We start from the raw sequence: 17101 nt of genomic DNA on the forward strand, positions 1-17101 counted from the left end.
AGGGTGTTCTGGATCAGGGTGGGGGTTCCCTTGGGGCATGGGATGGCCTGGGCGAGGTGCCCGTAGTGGCTTTCAGTCTGGCCATGCCCCCCGGTGACCCAAGCAGAGGCCTTGGTATCTGGGGTTTATTTATCTTCTATAATTGAAACTTTGTAGCCTTGAGTGGAGCCAAGCCTCCTGCTTGCTCTGTGGCTGCAGCCATTTTTGTTGGGATTTATTTATCTTTTATAATTGAAACTTTGTAGTGATGGCCAAGGCAGGCCAGGGCAGTGGGAGTTTGGTTCCCTTCATCACTGGGGACAACCCAAGCCTCCTACTCTCTCCAGCTCCATGGCTGCCACCATTTTTGTTGGGATTTATTTATCTTCTATTGTATAATTAAAACTTGGTAGCCTTGAGTATAGGCCTGAGCTGACCAGGACAGCAGAGAAGCTTGGTTTTCTCCATTGCTGAGGAAACCCAAGCCTCCTGCTTGCTGCAGTTCTGTGGCCACAGTCATCTTGGTTGGGTTAATTTGCATACTCACTCCTGATTGGTTGGTGGGTATGGTCAATTTGCATATTACTCTTTTATTAGATAGGATGTTACTTGGTAAACATTTCATACCAATACTTATGTTTTAGCTCCCCAGCCAGATTACAAACACATTTTATGTATGGGAACAGTACCTTTATTTTCTGTTTATTTCCTCCAATGCCTTTATTATTTCTGCATGTATACCATCATCGCTATAGATTTGGGCTGTAGATGCAGCTACCAAGAGATGCATTATAAATATAAAACTGGAAAATTCAATGAGAAAATACTGTCATCAATAAACAGTAGGTCATGAGGTGGGGTAAATGGAAAGCAAATATTTTATCACTAATACTAACTATAATAAAGCTGTTTATCAAGTATCTATTTTACTATGAGAAACAATATCTTCCCTTCTTCTTCACAATAATTCTATAATTAGAAAAATGAAACTTATAGAGCTTAGTAACGAGTTTCAAGTCACTCAACTATGATTCCAACTGTTATTCTCTAATTGCAAACATTTCATTGCTTCATGCCTTTTAAAAATATCTAGAATATAATTCTTGGTTAAAACAGCTGAATTGGGTTTACATGATAGTTCTACTCACCAAACGCATGACACTTGATACTCACAACCCCTGTTTGTACCAAAAGACCCTCTAAGTTTATACCTGAAGTTTCTTTCTAAAAGATTTATTCCTCTGCCATTTACCTGCCAGGTGGCTGCTCTTGCCTCTAGCACCCCATGATTTGGTCACATCCTCAAAATTCCTCAGTTACTGAGTGTGCATTCTTTGTTATCAGGCCCTAGGATTTGTCCTCCTTTTCTTCATATAAGTTATGATAATACATTTCTGTTTTTTCCATTCAGTGGGAATAATCCAAATATGAAAACATTGTATTTCTCCATCTGTTTCAACACTTGGGCTAGCTATCACAGTTAAGTACTACTCTGAAGCAATGGTTCAGAACAAAGAGAATGATCAATACTGCTGGTTCAAGTCCAGATGTATGATAATGAGCATCTTGGACATAAACAGGATTACTTTGGTTTATCTTGGCATTGGCAGATTATTAAACCACTAAAAATCTCCTAGTTCTAATTTGCCTGGGGCCAGCAATTTCAAGGAATTTTAGCTTCTTTCCTGAGCACTTTTATTGCTTACTATTCTTAGGGAGTGTGTGTTGAGTGGGGGAATTGGTAAAAGGCAAGAGTAGAGATGGTGATACATCAGAGAATAGGGAGATCTATGAATGTACTTTCTTTTTCCCAAGAGTCATTAGTATGAGAATATATTTTGCTTTATATTGACTCAGTCACCTGAATAATATGTGTCATTAAGGTTTTGATTACAGTTTCTTCATCATTTGCTTTTCTTCCAAATTGAATATCATTTGCAAACTAGGAAATGTTTTCAATATCCTCATCCAAATAATTACATTCATATAAAAAATCTGTTAATGAAACATTAGAGCTAAGGGCTTAATTGCTAAAAAATCAACTCCCAGAGCTAGAAAATTCAGTTAAGGTTCCATGGTAACAGGATCTATTATTAACTGTATAAATGTTATCTAATAACATTTTGAAATTAACCTGCTGGTTTAGGTACTTTCAGGACTATATATAAAGTATAAGGCACTGTTTAAAAATAAAACAGTCATTTAAATAGTTTCTCTGGTTAAAAATTAGGGACAAGTTCCTTCCAATTATTTTATTCCTTATATTTTATGCTTGGTTTTTTTTATCAGCTAATAAGAAAATGCCTCATTTCTTTTGAAGTATGACAGCATTTAATGTTGATGAGTCATATTTTTTTCTTAGTTTTTTCTACAGATAAAAAAACAGTAAAGGAAAATGCAAACACAAATTTAATGAGGCAGGAAAGTTGCTATAAGGATGTGTCCTAAGAAGGGAATCCAGGAGAGTAGATTTTCCTTTGAAAGGAAGAGTTCTAGACATAAGAAAATAATTTTTAAAATTTAAAGGGGAAACAAAGTTATCTCAAATTGAGGAAAAGATAATACATATTTATTTGCTACAAAAGATGAAAAATTGCCTGGGTTCATAAAAATAAAGTGTAGGAAGGTGGTAAGAGTTTTCAGTAAGCACATCATTAATATCAAGGTAAGAATTATTAGATATTGAAACTCCTGAATTTATGACTGAAAAGGTCTAGTAAGCATATTGCAAAGATGGTTCAGGAATGGGAAGCACTGGTGAAATTTTCTCATTCATACAGTGCCCATGCCACAGATGGCAAAGCAGGGAGCCAAGGAAGGGCATCGATTTTCCTAAAGGCATATAGCACAACAGTAGTAAGCTCAGCATATAGAAGAATGCTAGACTCCACTCCAGAGAAAAAAACAAATCATCATGAGAGACTCCTTTATCACCATGGCATTCAAACACTGGAAGAAGTATTTATTAGACACAGGCTGTTTATTGATCACTGTTGCTTAACACAAAGGATCCAAAACAAAAAGACATGCATTTGCCCATGAGAAGCTTTTTATCAATTTTGGAAGTCAAGGTCTAACATGTTTACATTAATACCTGGAGGATAAATCCAAGTTAAAGTAAAACATAAGGATCTAAAAGACTGCATGGTGCAGATATACATATGTTGCTGGAGAAATTCCAATTAAAAGTAGGTGGTTATGGGGTATGTGATTTTAAAATATGATGGAGCTTCAGCTGCTGGTGCTATGTTGACACGAAAGGAAAAGACTGAAAACTGACACTTAATAATAGTACAGGTTCAGTTAATAATAAGGAATATCTTTCATTAATAAAAATATTGAGCTCCTTTTTAAAATATATATTTTATTGATTTCAAAGAGGAGGGGAGAGGGAGAGAGAGATAGAAACATCAATGATGAGAGAGAATCATTGATTGGCTGCCTCCTGCATGCCCCACACTGGGGATGGAGCCTGCAACCGGGTCACTGACCAGGAATTGAACCATGACCTCCTGGTTCATAGGCCAACACTCACCAGTTAGGTTATTGAGCTCTTTTCACAGCACTTTTTGGGACTGATATAAGAAGTCTAAGGATATAGTACAGGCTTCCTGTTCTTCATAATCTTTTGGTTTAGTTGTAGAGACAAGGCATCATTTTTGAGGTGTAAGACATAGATTAGGAAATTGGTGAGCACTAAAGGAGATATGTAAACAGAAAATCAAATGAGCATTCTGCAATGATCTTAGAGAATATGGACTCTGAGGATTGACAGCCTGGTGATGTGGAAATACTGTAAGCTATACAGAGTGGCTTCAAATGTATGTAGCTCTGATACTTAACGGTATGTGGCTTGGCTGCACCTCTATTTCTTTACCTGTAAAACTAAGGATGTAATACCTAACTTATAGGGATCCTTTGAATATTGTCAACTATGAATACAAGGGTATAAGGCTTCTTTTCAGGGTAGTGAAAATGTTCATAAATTAATCTTGGTGATAGTTGCACAACTTTATGAATATCCTAATATCAAATAATTGTATATTTTAAATGGGTCAGTTGTAAGGCGATATATATTCAAAAAGTTAAACATAAATTTACCATATGAAAAAAGTTTGTCATATGCTCTAACAATTCTATTCCTAGATACATACACAAGTATAATAAAAATGTATGTCTAAAAACATATTTTAATGTTCATAACAGTGTTTTTATTCCTAAAAGCCAGAAATTTTACCTAACTCAAATGTCTATAAACTGGTGAATGGATGAGTAAAAGGTAGCATATCCATACAATAGAATATTAGTCAGCCATAATAAAAGAAGTTCTGATATATGCTACAACATGGATAAATCTCAAAAACACTTCACTAAGGTAAAGAAGACAGAAGCAAAAGACTACATACTGTATGACTGCATTCATATATAATGCTCTGAAAAGGAGAATCTATAGAGACACAATAGACTAGTGGCTACCAAAGGCTGGGAGTGGGAATAGAGAGCGACTGCAAATGAGCACAGGGGATGTTTTGGAGGTGATGTAAATATTCTAAAATTGGATTGCAGTTCCCTAGCTGATTTGGCTCAGTGGATAGAGCAACGGCCTGTGGACCAAAATGTCCCGGGTTCGATTTCTGTCAAGGGCACATACCTTGGTTATAGGCTCCTCCCTGGAATGGGCCATGTGGTCAGGACTCATGCAGGAGGCAACCAATCAATGAGTTTTTCTCACATCAATGTGTCTCTCTGTCTTTCCCTCTTTCTTCCACTCTCACTAAAAATCAATGGAAAAATATCCTTGGGTGAGGATTAATAAAATTGGTTTGTGGTTATGGTTGCACAACTCCTTGACTTAACTAAAAAATAATTGAGTTGTACATTCTAAATTGGTATATTTTATGGTATGTAAATTATATCTCAATAAACATTTAAAGGATTCAAAGTGTCAACTAATATATACTCAAAAAATGGTAGCTTCTATCATTATTGAAGTGATCATGGAAGGCCTTCTAAGAAAGGGACCGTTTTAAAGATATGTAGATTTTAAAATTGATTTTATACAGGAAAGGAGAGGGAGAGATATAGAAACATCAATGATAAGAGAGAATCATTAATCTGCTGCCTCCTGCACAACCCCCACTGGGGATTGAGCCCGCAACCCGGGCACGTGCCCTGACTGGGAATTGAACCCTCCTAGTTTATATGTCAATGCTCAACCACTGAGCAATACTGGCCAGGCAGAAAGGGACCTTTAATGATATGTGTTGGGTAGTGTGTGGCTAAATGTTGGGGAAATGAAGTAGGAAGGATAGGGACATAGTAAGAGCAGTGGCCTGGAACTCTGAATGCATAATAATCTGTCTACTCAGTGTATATCCTATATAATAAAAGGCTAATATGCAAACTATCCCCTTGACCAGGAGTTCGACCAGCAGGCAGGCCAGCCAACTGCCATTGTCCCCTCCTCCTGGCCAGGCTGGCCGGACCCCACTCATGCACAAATTCATGCACCAGACCTCTAATATATATTATATAATAATCAACTCTAAAATATTACATACTTGAGCCTGATTATCATAATAATCTTAATAATCTGGCGATTCAGTATAGTCTTAGTATAATTAGTGTTGCTATAGAGCTGACTAGAGAAGCGAGTCTGTACTAGGAGATATTGATAGATAAGGAACTGTTGGAAACAGACCTAAGACTGAAAAAACAGAACCATGGCTGACACATACCATTGATGAGTAGGTAGAAATGAAGATATTTGAATGGTAGAGGCCCCAGGTGATAGAGATAATTTATAATATGGGTGGTGATGATCCAAAATATTTAGAAGCTGAGTTAGGAAGAACTTAGATGATAGTATGTGATATGGTGTGGTGTGGTACGATGTGGAATGACCAGTGCCTAAACAGTAACTTATATAAGATCAGTTCTGAGTCTAAGTGAATAGGCTAGAAGGGCCAGCCTGAGGAGCCAGGCCTAGAGTGATTAGCATGGGAACAGATCTAAGGTAAATATATTGTGGAGACATGTAGGTAAAACACAGACAAAAAGTGGGATCAACTAACTGTTTTTTCTTTGGCTGCTGGTGGAATCATGTAAGCACTGACCAAACTATTTTCCAGTCTTATGAGTTATTTCAGTAAGTAGTCCTGTCAACATCATGCCCTCCAGCTTTCCAAAAAATTTAGTGAGATCACTGGGGTAGAAATCTCTGAATGTCTTCTTGAAGTTGTCTAGAATTTTAAAGATTCCCCAACCAACTTATAGCAAATCCTTACAGTGCTTAATCTAAGAGATGTGATAAGATCGTGACCTTTTCAGAAATGCCTTTGATGTCAATCCTAATTCTGCCAAATTTTACCTGACAGGGTAAGAATGAAACATTATAAGCTAGTTTGTCAAGCATCTCAGTAATCTGTTGTGGCAATAATCTGTTCCAACTCAGATCTGCAATGATGGGTCTGGTGAATGATGTTCCCTGACTTGGAAGGAACTTATTAAGTGTTTGATCATTGATTAATGAAGTAAAAATGCACTAGGTAGACCTTGAAGTGATAAACGGAACAGTAACCTTGGCAGCCAATAGTCGATCCTGCCCATGGTCCACACTGTCATTTATTCTGAAAATGATGTCTGCTCATTTTCTCATCCACATACCTACAATGACTCAGAAAAACCAGTGTTGACAATCAACAGATACAGAAATGAAAAATATTGCAGATAACTCCTATTTCGAGTTATAATTACCATTATAAAAGTGAAAAAAATTTGTCCATAAAGCATTAGAGTTGTAAAAGCCCACTTTTCCTCAAATGGCCTTTCTGATGTGTAAATGAGAAAACTGCTTTCATTTTTGATAATATAAACATAAAAGATCAAGTTAATTGAAATTGCATTTTTATTTTTTCAGGTACACTTTATGATTGACCATAACAGCAAAGTAAGTATGTAATATTTTTGAGTTGATTATCCATTTAGTTTCAGAATGCTTTTAATCTCCTTCATCATGTATCCCATTTTCCCAAAGATCATACCACAGTTCACAAACTGAAGAAATGGGATTATTTTTGTGTTTATTGTTTTTCTTAATAATTTCATCAGTTATCAGTTTTCTTTCCCTCCATGTCCACACATTATTGACTGTTAGAGGATTGACAGTGCACAGCACACTAATTTTCCTGCCCTCTGCTTTGTGCCTCAGTGTGATGCACAGGTTCGATCTGAAATATTAGGATACTTTTATACACCAGCAGCTCATGAATCCCTATTGAGGCTTGTTTGCCATGAGTAAAAATTTTCTTTAATTGCCCAGGCTAGATTTTAGCTTGTCATTCCAGACTGTAGTCTTTGAAGCTTCTTTCTATAGGTAATCTCTCAATGTGATCATAAGGAACATGGCCAGCAACACCACTTTTTATCATAAAAATCCATAGATAGCCAAAACCGGTTTGGCTCAGTGGTAGAGCGTCGGCCTGCGGACTGAAAGGTCCCCGGTTCAATTCCAGTCAAGGGCATGTACCTTGGTTGCGGGCGCATCCCCGGTGGGGGGTGTGCAAGAGGCAGCTGGTCGATGTTTCTCTCTCATTGACTTGTCTAGCTCTCTATCTCTCTCTTCATCTCTGTAAAAAATCAATAAAATATATTTAAAAAGTTTTAAAAATCCATAGATGACATCCTGAACATAGCATTCATAACATTCAAAACCACTTGAAATATAAAACCAAGGGGGCATGGAAAATTCTATCAGACCTGAAGGTTTACCAGTGATGCCTGAAAATTTCTTCCCTAAACTTTTAAAGCTTTTTTTAGTCATTACAGTCCTTTAAACTTTTCACTACTTGTGCTCCAAACCTTGCTTCATGACAGTCCCTGAGTGGGCAATTCATTCACCAAGAATTACAGTTTCTTAAAAATGAAATGAGAATTTATTAGTTTGATAACACAAAGCAACTCTGCCCAACTTGTAGTCTTATAAATTACTGACAAATAATAGGATATGGCAATTCCTCCATTGCTGCCACAGATAGACAAATCTATGCCATATTATTCTGGATTTTATTGTCTCTTAAAACATCATCAGATTGATTTTAGAGTAGCAAAGACATAAAATAAACATACAAGATACCTTTGCAATAAAAGAGAGGAGAACCAGCTTTCTTTGTGCCAGAAAATTCTGTTGTCAAAATGGAATGATGTTTCTTTTTTTATTGAGTGTATTAGGGTGGCACTGGTTAACAAAATTATACAGGTTTCAGGTGCACAATTCCACAACACATCATCTGTACATTGTACTGTGTATTCACCACCCCAAATCATCTTCATCCAACACTATTTATCCCCCTTATGCAATCCTCCACCTCCTGCCAGAAATATGTCCATGTCCATATTTCTTAGGAAACTTTTTGTTTTACCACAAAATATGTATATCTGTTTCTTACTTTACTTAAACAATATGGAGCCAATTTGTTGTAGAAGAAAACTCACAAAATTGAGAAAAAGAAAAAAACAATGTTTTAGTCTTGCCTCTGTCACTAACAAACTATATGACCTTTAACAAGTCACTTAAGTTCTCTGCACCTTAATTTCACCTGTATAAAATTATATGGTTAAATTAGATGACCTTTAAGACCCCATTTGGCTTTACTATCTTACAGTCTAATCTGATGAATGTACCATAATGTTGCATGTACCATATTTTATTTATCTATCTTAAGGGTAGGACCTGACAGCAGTATGTAACTACAGAGCTAGCAACTTTTTGAGGATGAAAAGAGAAAATTTGGCTACTGAGGCAGGCTAATATAATAACTAATATTTGTATATTATTAATTCACCCAACAAATACTTATTGAACCCCTAGATGCCAGATCACTGGTAGGTACAGAGGTAAAAATGAAACATTCCCTTCCCTCTCACACATAATAGTGAAAGACATGAATCTAATGTAGACAAGTCTTAATTAACTAGATGCTTAGGGAAGAAGTTGCTAATTGAGGCTTTTAAAAACATGTATATTTTTATTGATTACAGAGAGGAAGGTAGAGGGAGAGAGAGAAATATAAGTGATGACACAGAATCATTGAACAGCTGCCTCCTCTACACCCCCCACTGGAGATTGAGCCCACAACCCAGGCATGTGCCCTGACTGGAAATCAAACTGTGACCTTCTGATTCATGAATCAGACACTCAACCTTGGAGCCTCGCGGGCTGGGCTAATTGAGGTTTTTAAGAGATCAACACAGCTGTCTTTTACTTTAGTCTTCGTGGTTGAAACTTTTTATAAAACTGTAGTCCACTTTAATACCTTAATAAGTACAGTTTAGTGAACATAATTGTGTTTTATTTTAATATTTGGAATTTTTTTCAAGGCCCCACATTCATCATTTTGAAAGCAGTTCTTATTGTACAGGAAAAGCAGGATATCGTGACTTCTTGAGAGATGAGTTTGTTTTTATTTCAGTAAATTCAAGATATCTGTTTGTTTAGTTACTATGTTACTTTTTCTCATAAAAGTTGAGTATAGAACATGAAATAAAATGTTTCTTTAGTTGGCCCTCAGTTAATTGAGTTTTTACTGTGCATAAAATCCTAATTAGTAACATGGGGATCTAGTTCCCTTTTTGGGAAATAAGCAGTATGCTCAATTTTTGGTGTCATATTTAGTTAGGAACATGGGCTGACCACATATGATGGTATGTATTCAGAAGAGATGAACCAGAAATGTGTGAGTAAAGAATGCTGTAGTTACTATTTTTTTACCCAGTTTTATGGAGACATAATTGACATAAAATATTGTGTAAATTTAAGATATATTATGCAAAATGGGTAAAAGAATTTAAAGTATTTGAGGTAAAATAAACAGAGCAGGAAAGAGCTATTTGAAGAGCTCTATTGTGGAAGAGTGAATAGAATCCCACTTGGAAGGGATATGAAAGGTTGTTTAGTCCAATACTTCAATAACATCTATAATAATAAGAGCACAATATGCTAATTAGACTGGATGTCCTTCCATCCTTCTGGACAAAGCTGGGGCTGCAAGGGAAGCCCGGATCCTGGTTGCCTGCCCGCGGCTGCAGGGAAGCCCAGGTCCCAGGTGCCAGGGGGAAGCCGATGCCAGCATCTGGGGGAAGGAAGGCCTAGTCTTGCACAATTTTCCTGTATTGGGCCTCTAGTATTTATACAATATTTGAGTACCTTCTACAGCATTGTATTAGGTGACTGAGAACATCTGGAGAACTTCTGAAGCAGACTCTTCAACCCCCATGACCACCCCATCAGCTCTTCTTTTTACTGAGTTCAAATATATCCATCTATTGGTTTGAGTCATACAGAATACAACACACCATAGCCCCTCAGATATGTAAAAAACAGTTAAGCATGTGCTCCTATTGGATCTAATTTTCATTTCCCTGAATCTTTACAAGTAGACTCATTCTCTAGAAAGAGCTGGCATTTAAGGCCCTTCCTACCTTTAGTTTTATTTCTCATTATTTATCTCATGCCAGCTACACTTCAACCTCCCTGGACCTTTCTCTGTTTCATTAACATGTTTATTTTGTTTCCATCATGCCTTTGATTCTTCTAGAATAGCCTCCTTTCCCTCCTGAGACCAGTGAACTTTCAAGTAATTGTTCAAGATCCAACTCAAATGCCCTCTCTTTTGTCAAATTTTCCTACCCTCCACTTCATAACCATCACCTTCCCTCAGAGAACTATTTCCTAATATGTTATTATACTCACTCATAGCCTGTGCCTTTTAAAAATCATTTATGACATTTTAACATGTTTAGATTTTGTGCATTTGTCCAATTTGAATGTGAACACTTGAGGTTAAATACCATGTCTTGTTCCAATTTCTTTTCCCTAAATGTAATGCATTTGAAAAAATTCATGTGTAAATGATATATAAAGTAGTATTTCATTTCATTCATTGGTCATAAACATCATTTATCTATTTCATGGGGTGTTACCTAATTTTATAATCTGAAATGTGATTTGTTCAATCCAAAACTTTGTTAGTTTTCCATCATATACCTTTCTTCTCAGCCTTTGTCTCTCCAGGTGAAGAAACTTACTGGTAGTACATTTTGTCTATTCTCCATTCCATTAATTAAGTTTTTTCTGGAACTTTCCCATAAATACCATGGAGCAGAACCTAAACAGTAATAATTGAGTGGGGGATAAAGAGACATGCCAGCAACTGATAGCACCATTTGTCTTAGGTCAAAGCCCTCAACATTGTCATGCTGCCATCACCACTTCTTTTCATTGTCAATTGCTTCCCCCAGTTCAGCTCCTAATTCTCACAATCACATAGCAGTTGTGATTATTTCCAAGTCAGTTCTTATTAGTTTGTTTTCCTTTGCTCAATAATGCAAATTGGAAATTGTACCTAGATGCCCCTTGCAGGAAGATTCCTGCAATAGGGCTTTCTGCTGTGGTCTCTGCTGCCCTGCCTGCTTCTTTCCCTTCTCCCCACCCTGCCTGCTTCCCTGCCTTCTCTGCCACCCTGCTTGCTTGCTTCTCTTTCTACTCTGTCTTCAGTCTTCGATCTAGCCTGGATATGCAAATTAATCGCCATCTTGGTTGGGTTAATTTGCATACTTGCCCTGATTGGCTGGTGGGTGTGGCTGTTGGGCATAGCAAAGGTGCATTCAATTTGCATGTTTCTCTTTTATTAGATAGGATTATGTGCATTTTAGCATGTGGTACTAGAATATTAGTTCTTACTCTTCCTTTGATCATATGTCTTCCAAAGCATTGCAGGTGAATTCTTAATCAGTTTTTCACTGGAATTTATAGAAATTTATAGGATACTTTAAAGTCAACTTCATAATTCTCTCTCTCTCTCTCTCTCTCTCAAAAAAGAAAGGATGAGAAGGAAAAGTGTAAAGAATTAAATGGGGGCCTGAAATTAGTTTCTTTAGATAAAAAGAATCTCCTTCCTAAACAAAACAAACAAAAAGTAAAACAAAAATAACCTTCTCAAGAAGCCATTTCAAACTTTAGCTGCATTAAGGAACCTGTGACCTACTACACAGTTCAAATATGACGGAATTTGCCTGCTTCACCAATAGTCTTAGAATAAGCAGTCTTGAATTTGAGTGACTGAAAGCTTAGATGAGTGATACAATAGCCCAAATGGAGCCCAGGAAGTAATGAGCATAAGTGAATGCTTTTTAAAATGGGAATAGTAGGTAAAGTTTTTATTAGATAAACTATATATCTCCCTCTCCCTGTCAACAAATAGGATTTTAAATTTTTTCCTCTAGACACTCTGGCAATACAGCCCTAACCTGGAAGGCTTCCACATAAACTGAAATCTATTTGAACACTAATATTATTTGGGGAATAATTGGTCTAAAATGCTTGGGAAGCTACTCATGTCACTGGATTTTTTATGAGATTGGATTTTTCCTCAGACCCTTTGACTTGGATTCTAAGGAAAACTAAACCTTTTCTTTTGGGGTGTTGAACAAGAATGTATTAGAAACATTTACTATGCATCTCTGCGAACTAATATACTGTATGGTGAGTCATAAACATTGATTTTCTAAACTGTTTCTGATAAAAACAATATTTGAAAGTTACTGAAAATAAAGGATTTTTGTCCTAAATCCTATACTTGTAAATATTATATATTTGGGCCTTTTACTTTTTCCTTATGCCAAATATTTTTCCCTTTAAATAAAGACATATTTAGGCTCAAATATGTAAATTGAATAAAAATTAGAAGGAGCCATTCTCACTTAAAGAAACCCTGCTTGGGGAAATTTATAGCAGGAATTCCCAGGCTCAGTCCTCTTCTGTGGTCTTGTAGGGCTTATAATCTTCTCTCCCAAGCGTTAAATAAGTTCCTTTTTTTGCTTGATGTAGGATTTGCTATGCTAGGAGGCCCCTCTTTAAAGGCTTCTGTGAAATTCTACCAAATTGAACTAATGTTTTAAAGACTGGACCTAAGTTCAAACCAGTCAATCAAACACCAAACAAGAGAACATTCATTTAAAGCAATTAGAATTGGAAATAAAACCGTTGCATGAATCACTGAATTTAAAAGTTCTTAGCAATCTCTGAACTGAATATGTAGCATGGCAATATTTCATTCACTAAGTCAAATGATTACTTATTTTCATGCTTTGTTATTGCCTTTGAAAAAGCCATAAACTATTTTTAAAAACTAACCTATTATTGATAGAACTATAATATACTAAGGGCCCAGTGTATGAATTCATGCACCTTGAAAGGAATCAGGGCTGTGATGCTGCAGTGGGCTCAGGGGAAGGTCTCAACCCACCCTCCCCACCCCCACCAGGCCCCTCCCACCGTGGCTCTTGGTCCCCTGTCTGCCAGCAGCCCTGCTCCCGCTGCTACTACTACCATGTACTGATAGCACCAGCCCCGCTCGCACCTGTTGATGGTGCGAAACAATTGGGACCAGTGCTATTAGTTTGTGTGAGTGGCAGTTGCTGTCCTGATCTCCCCTCAGGAGCAGGGGGAGGTGGAGGGAAGCCATTGGTTGATTGAGACCAGTAGCTGCTGCTAGCATCCAACTGATGGCGCTGAGCGATTGGGACCAGCGTTAGGCACTGGTAGCAGGTATGAGCAGCGATTCCGGTGCAGGCTGTGAGTGTAAGTGGGGTCATCACTGGCAGTGGGTGCAAGATGTGGCTGCCAGCCCTGATTGCCCCCTTCTCCTGATATGGAGAAGCTCTGAGGGGCAATCAGGACAAATAGGTGTCACTCACACCCATTGACAGGGCCTAGCTATCAGGGCTGGCATCAGGCGCTGGCAGTGGGTGCGAGCAGGGCCTGCACTGGAAGCAGGTACAAGCACCGGGCGGGACCATGGCATGCGGGAGCAAATAATTTTTAGTAACCACCAGATGGTCACCCTGATGACAGCTACCGGCATTCCACCTTGGTCTGGCACCCTAGTTCACCTGCTCCACCATCCTGCCATGACCAACACCCACCATGTTCCATGCTCTGCCACCTGCTGCCAATGCCCACCATGTTCTGCGCATGCCCCATGGTGTTCAGTGCAAGTCATAATGACCGGTTGTTCCCCCTTTAGGTCTATTTGCATGTTATGGTTTTATATATGTAGATTTTCTTTTTAAAAAAATATATTTTTTTAACTTTTTACAGAGAGGAAGGGAGAGGGATAGAGAGTTAGAAACATCAATGAGAGAAAAACATTGATCAGCTGCCTCCTGCACACTCCTTTCTGGAGATGTTCCCACAACCATGGTATGTGCCTTTGACCAGAATCAAACCTGGGACCCTTCAGTCCGCAGGCTGATGCTCTATTCACTGAGATAAACTTGTTAGGGTTATATGTAGATTTTTAATCTGAAAATTACCTTAGAGACTAATCTGACAGCCTTCTTTCTCAGATGACAAAATTGAGACCCTGAGAAAATGCAGGTTTTACACAACCTTGGTGTTCTCTCAGCTCAGTGATCTTTCCAGTACTGGAAGATGTTCCTTATGCATCAACTATTTGAGAACTATAACTTGAAGAGAACAATAATGAAGACATTAAAATTTTCAACTAATTCATTTGGATAAATAGCTAGGCTCAGAATCAGGCTTATTGGAGTGAGAGACTACGTTGGAGCCAGAAGTAGAAGGAACTAGGGAAGGTAGACCCACACTATCTGACTTTCAGAGAAAAGTTGACCCAGAAAAAAATTTACGTATGGAATATCATTAATTGAGTAGCAATCCTGTGTTCTCAGATTCCTACTAGCTCTCATTCCTAGCTCCCAGCTTCCTACAAGTTTGTCCAACTTAAGGCATAGACTTAGAAGAATCCTTATACATAAGTCATATATTCATGTTGTTTGTGTTATTTTCCTAACTTTCTTGACAAGTAGCCATTATACACATGCAGCTACAACATAACTTCATACCATCCAACTATCCTAGTGACATTCCTCAACATCGTAAGTATTATTGGTACACAATATTATATTGGTTATATTCATTTCAGATGTACAGTATAGTGATTCAACCCATTAAAGATGATGAGCCCATAATTGAACAAAATATTCTAAATATAGTTTGAGTACTCAAGTTAAATCAAGAGTATCATATTTTTCTTTCTAGAGCCTACATTTCTATTCATGCAGCATATGGTCACATCAACCACATCATCCTGCCAACTCATTGTGCTTACAGTCAACTAAAATTTTGTATACATGCTAATTTAAAGCCAATTTCTCACACAGTGTACTAAGGTAGTAAATATATTTTTAATACAAATGCAGAATTTTATATATCTCTGAAATTATAACATGTTATATTTAGATCATAGTTATACCCTGGCATGAATTTTGGGTGTCATGATTATGTCATTCAACAGGTTAGCTATTCAGACTAGTTCAGTGTCATCTAAAAACTATTTCCTAACCCATGGTGTATATACTAGTAGAAATATTAAATAGTATGAGGCAAAGATGATCACTGGAGCCAATTAACCAACTTAAACCTTGGTATGGTTGTTCATTCCCTTGTGTGTCAACTGAATTGTACGCTCATTTATTTTATACATTGTTTAAAATTATTTAATAGTATATTATGAAAGATGTTGCAAAATGCTTTGCTGAATATGAAACACTTATATCTACCCATTTCCCTGTCCTGTCTATTTAGTGAATCTGCTCAAAAGGAACTTGAAGTTAATCTGTCAAGTCATATTCAGAGTATGCCTATGCTGAGTATGGTTCCTCACTGCTTCCTCTTTCAGAGCTAACTCTGTACTCTGAGAAACCTTTTATAAGGGCTAAGGAACATAAATGTTTTTAAACACTACCTTCTCATGAATACTAGACTTCAATTCATTATTACTAATAATTTGATTCTTCTGCTTCATAAAATATTATATCTCTTTGACAAAAAAGGCAGATGGAAAATAAGGGTTATTTACTTATTGATTCCAGGATTTGTTTGACAAGTATCATTATTACACCACTGACGCTAGCACTTTTTTTATTCACTCATTTTTTAAATATATTTTTAATTAAATTATTATTTTTGTACATATACCAATGCCCCCTCCTCCCGTACATACCCTCTCTCCCCAGAGTTTTGGGTCCATTAGTTGTACTTATATGCATGTATACAAGTCCTTTGGTTGATCTCTTATCTCCCCCAGATCTCCCCAACCTCCCTGCTATAATTTGACAATCTGCTTGTTATTTACTATCTCTATATCTATCTTTTGGTTCTTCAATTTATAATGTTCTTTATTATCCATATATAAGTGAGGTCATGTGGTGTCTCTCTTTCATTGACTGGCTTGTTTCACTCAGCATGATGTTCTCCAATTCCATCCAGGTTGTTGCAAACGATGAGAATTTTTTCTTTTTTATGGCAGCATAATATTCCAATGTGTAAATGTACCATAGTTTTTGGATCCAATCATCTGCTGATGGGCACCTAGGCTGTTTCCAAATCCTAGCTATTGTAAATTGTGCTGCTATGAACATAGGGGTGCATATATCCTTTCTGATTGGTGTTTCTAGTTTCTTGGGATATATTCCTAGGAGTGGGATTACTGGGTCAAATGGGAGTTCAATTTTCAGTTTTTTTAGGAAGCTCCATACTGTTCTCCACAGTGGTTGCACCAGTCTGCATTCCCACCAGCAGTGCACGAGGGTTCCTTTTTCTCCGAAACCTCGGCAGCACTTGTCGTTTGTTGATTTGTTGATGTTGGCCGTTCTGACAGGTGTGAGATGGTACTGCATTGTTGTTTTGATTTGCATTTCTCGGATAATTAGTGACTTTGAGCATGTTTTCATGTGCCTTTTGGCCTTCCTTCTGTCTTCTTTTGAGAAGATTCTATTTAGAACCATTGCCCATTTTTTAATTGGGTCATTTATCTTCCTCTTATTAAGTTGTATAAGCTGTCTGTAGATGTTGGAGATTAAACCTTTATCAGTGATATCATTTGCAAATATGTTCTCCCATACAGAGGGTTTTCTTGTTGCTTTGTTGATGGTTTCCTTTGCTGTAAAAAAGCTTTTTATTTTGATGTAGTCCCATTTGTTTATTTTCTCTTTAGCTTCTATTGCCCTAGGGCAGGGGTCGGCAACCTTTAAGACATAA

General features: G+C 37.3%; 1 protein-coding gene across 3 annotated transcripts in view; it reads left to right on the forward strand.

Annotated features, from left to right (window-relative positions):
• The window catches only part of TENM1 (teneurin transmembrane protein 1), a 915501-nt gene that overhangs the window by 161350 nt on the left and 737050 nt on the right, over positions 1-17101 (forward strand). For all 3 annotated transcript variants that reach the window (XM_084870761.1, XM_084870765.1, XM_084870762.1), the window contains exon 3: positions 6899-6928. The gene's annotated coding sequence lies outside the window, so the exon portion shown is untranslated. The remainder of the gene's footprint in view (positions 1-6898; positions 6929-17101) is intronic.

This window comes from Pipistrellus hanaki (assembly GCF_964339955.1).
Source record: "Pipistrellus hanaki genome assembly, chromosome: X".
Classification (NCBI taxonomy): Eukaryota; Metazoa; Chordata; class Mammalia; order Chiroptera; family Vespertilionidae; genus Pipistrellus; species Pipistrellus hanaki.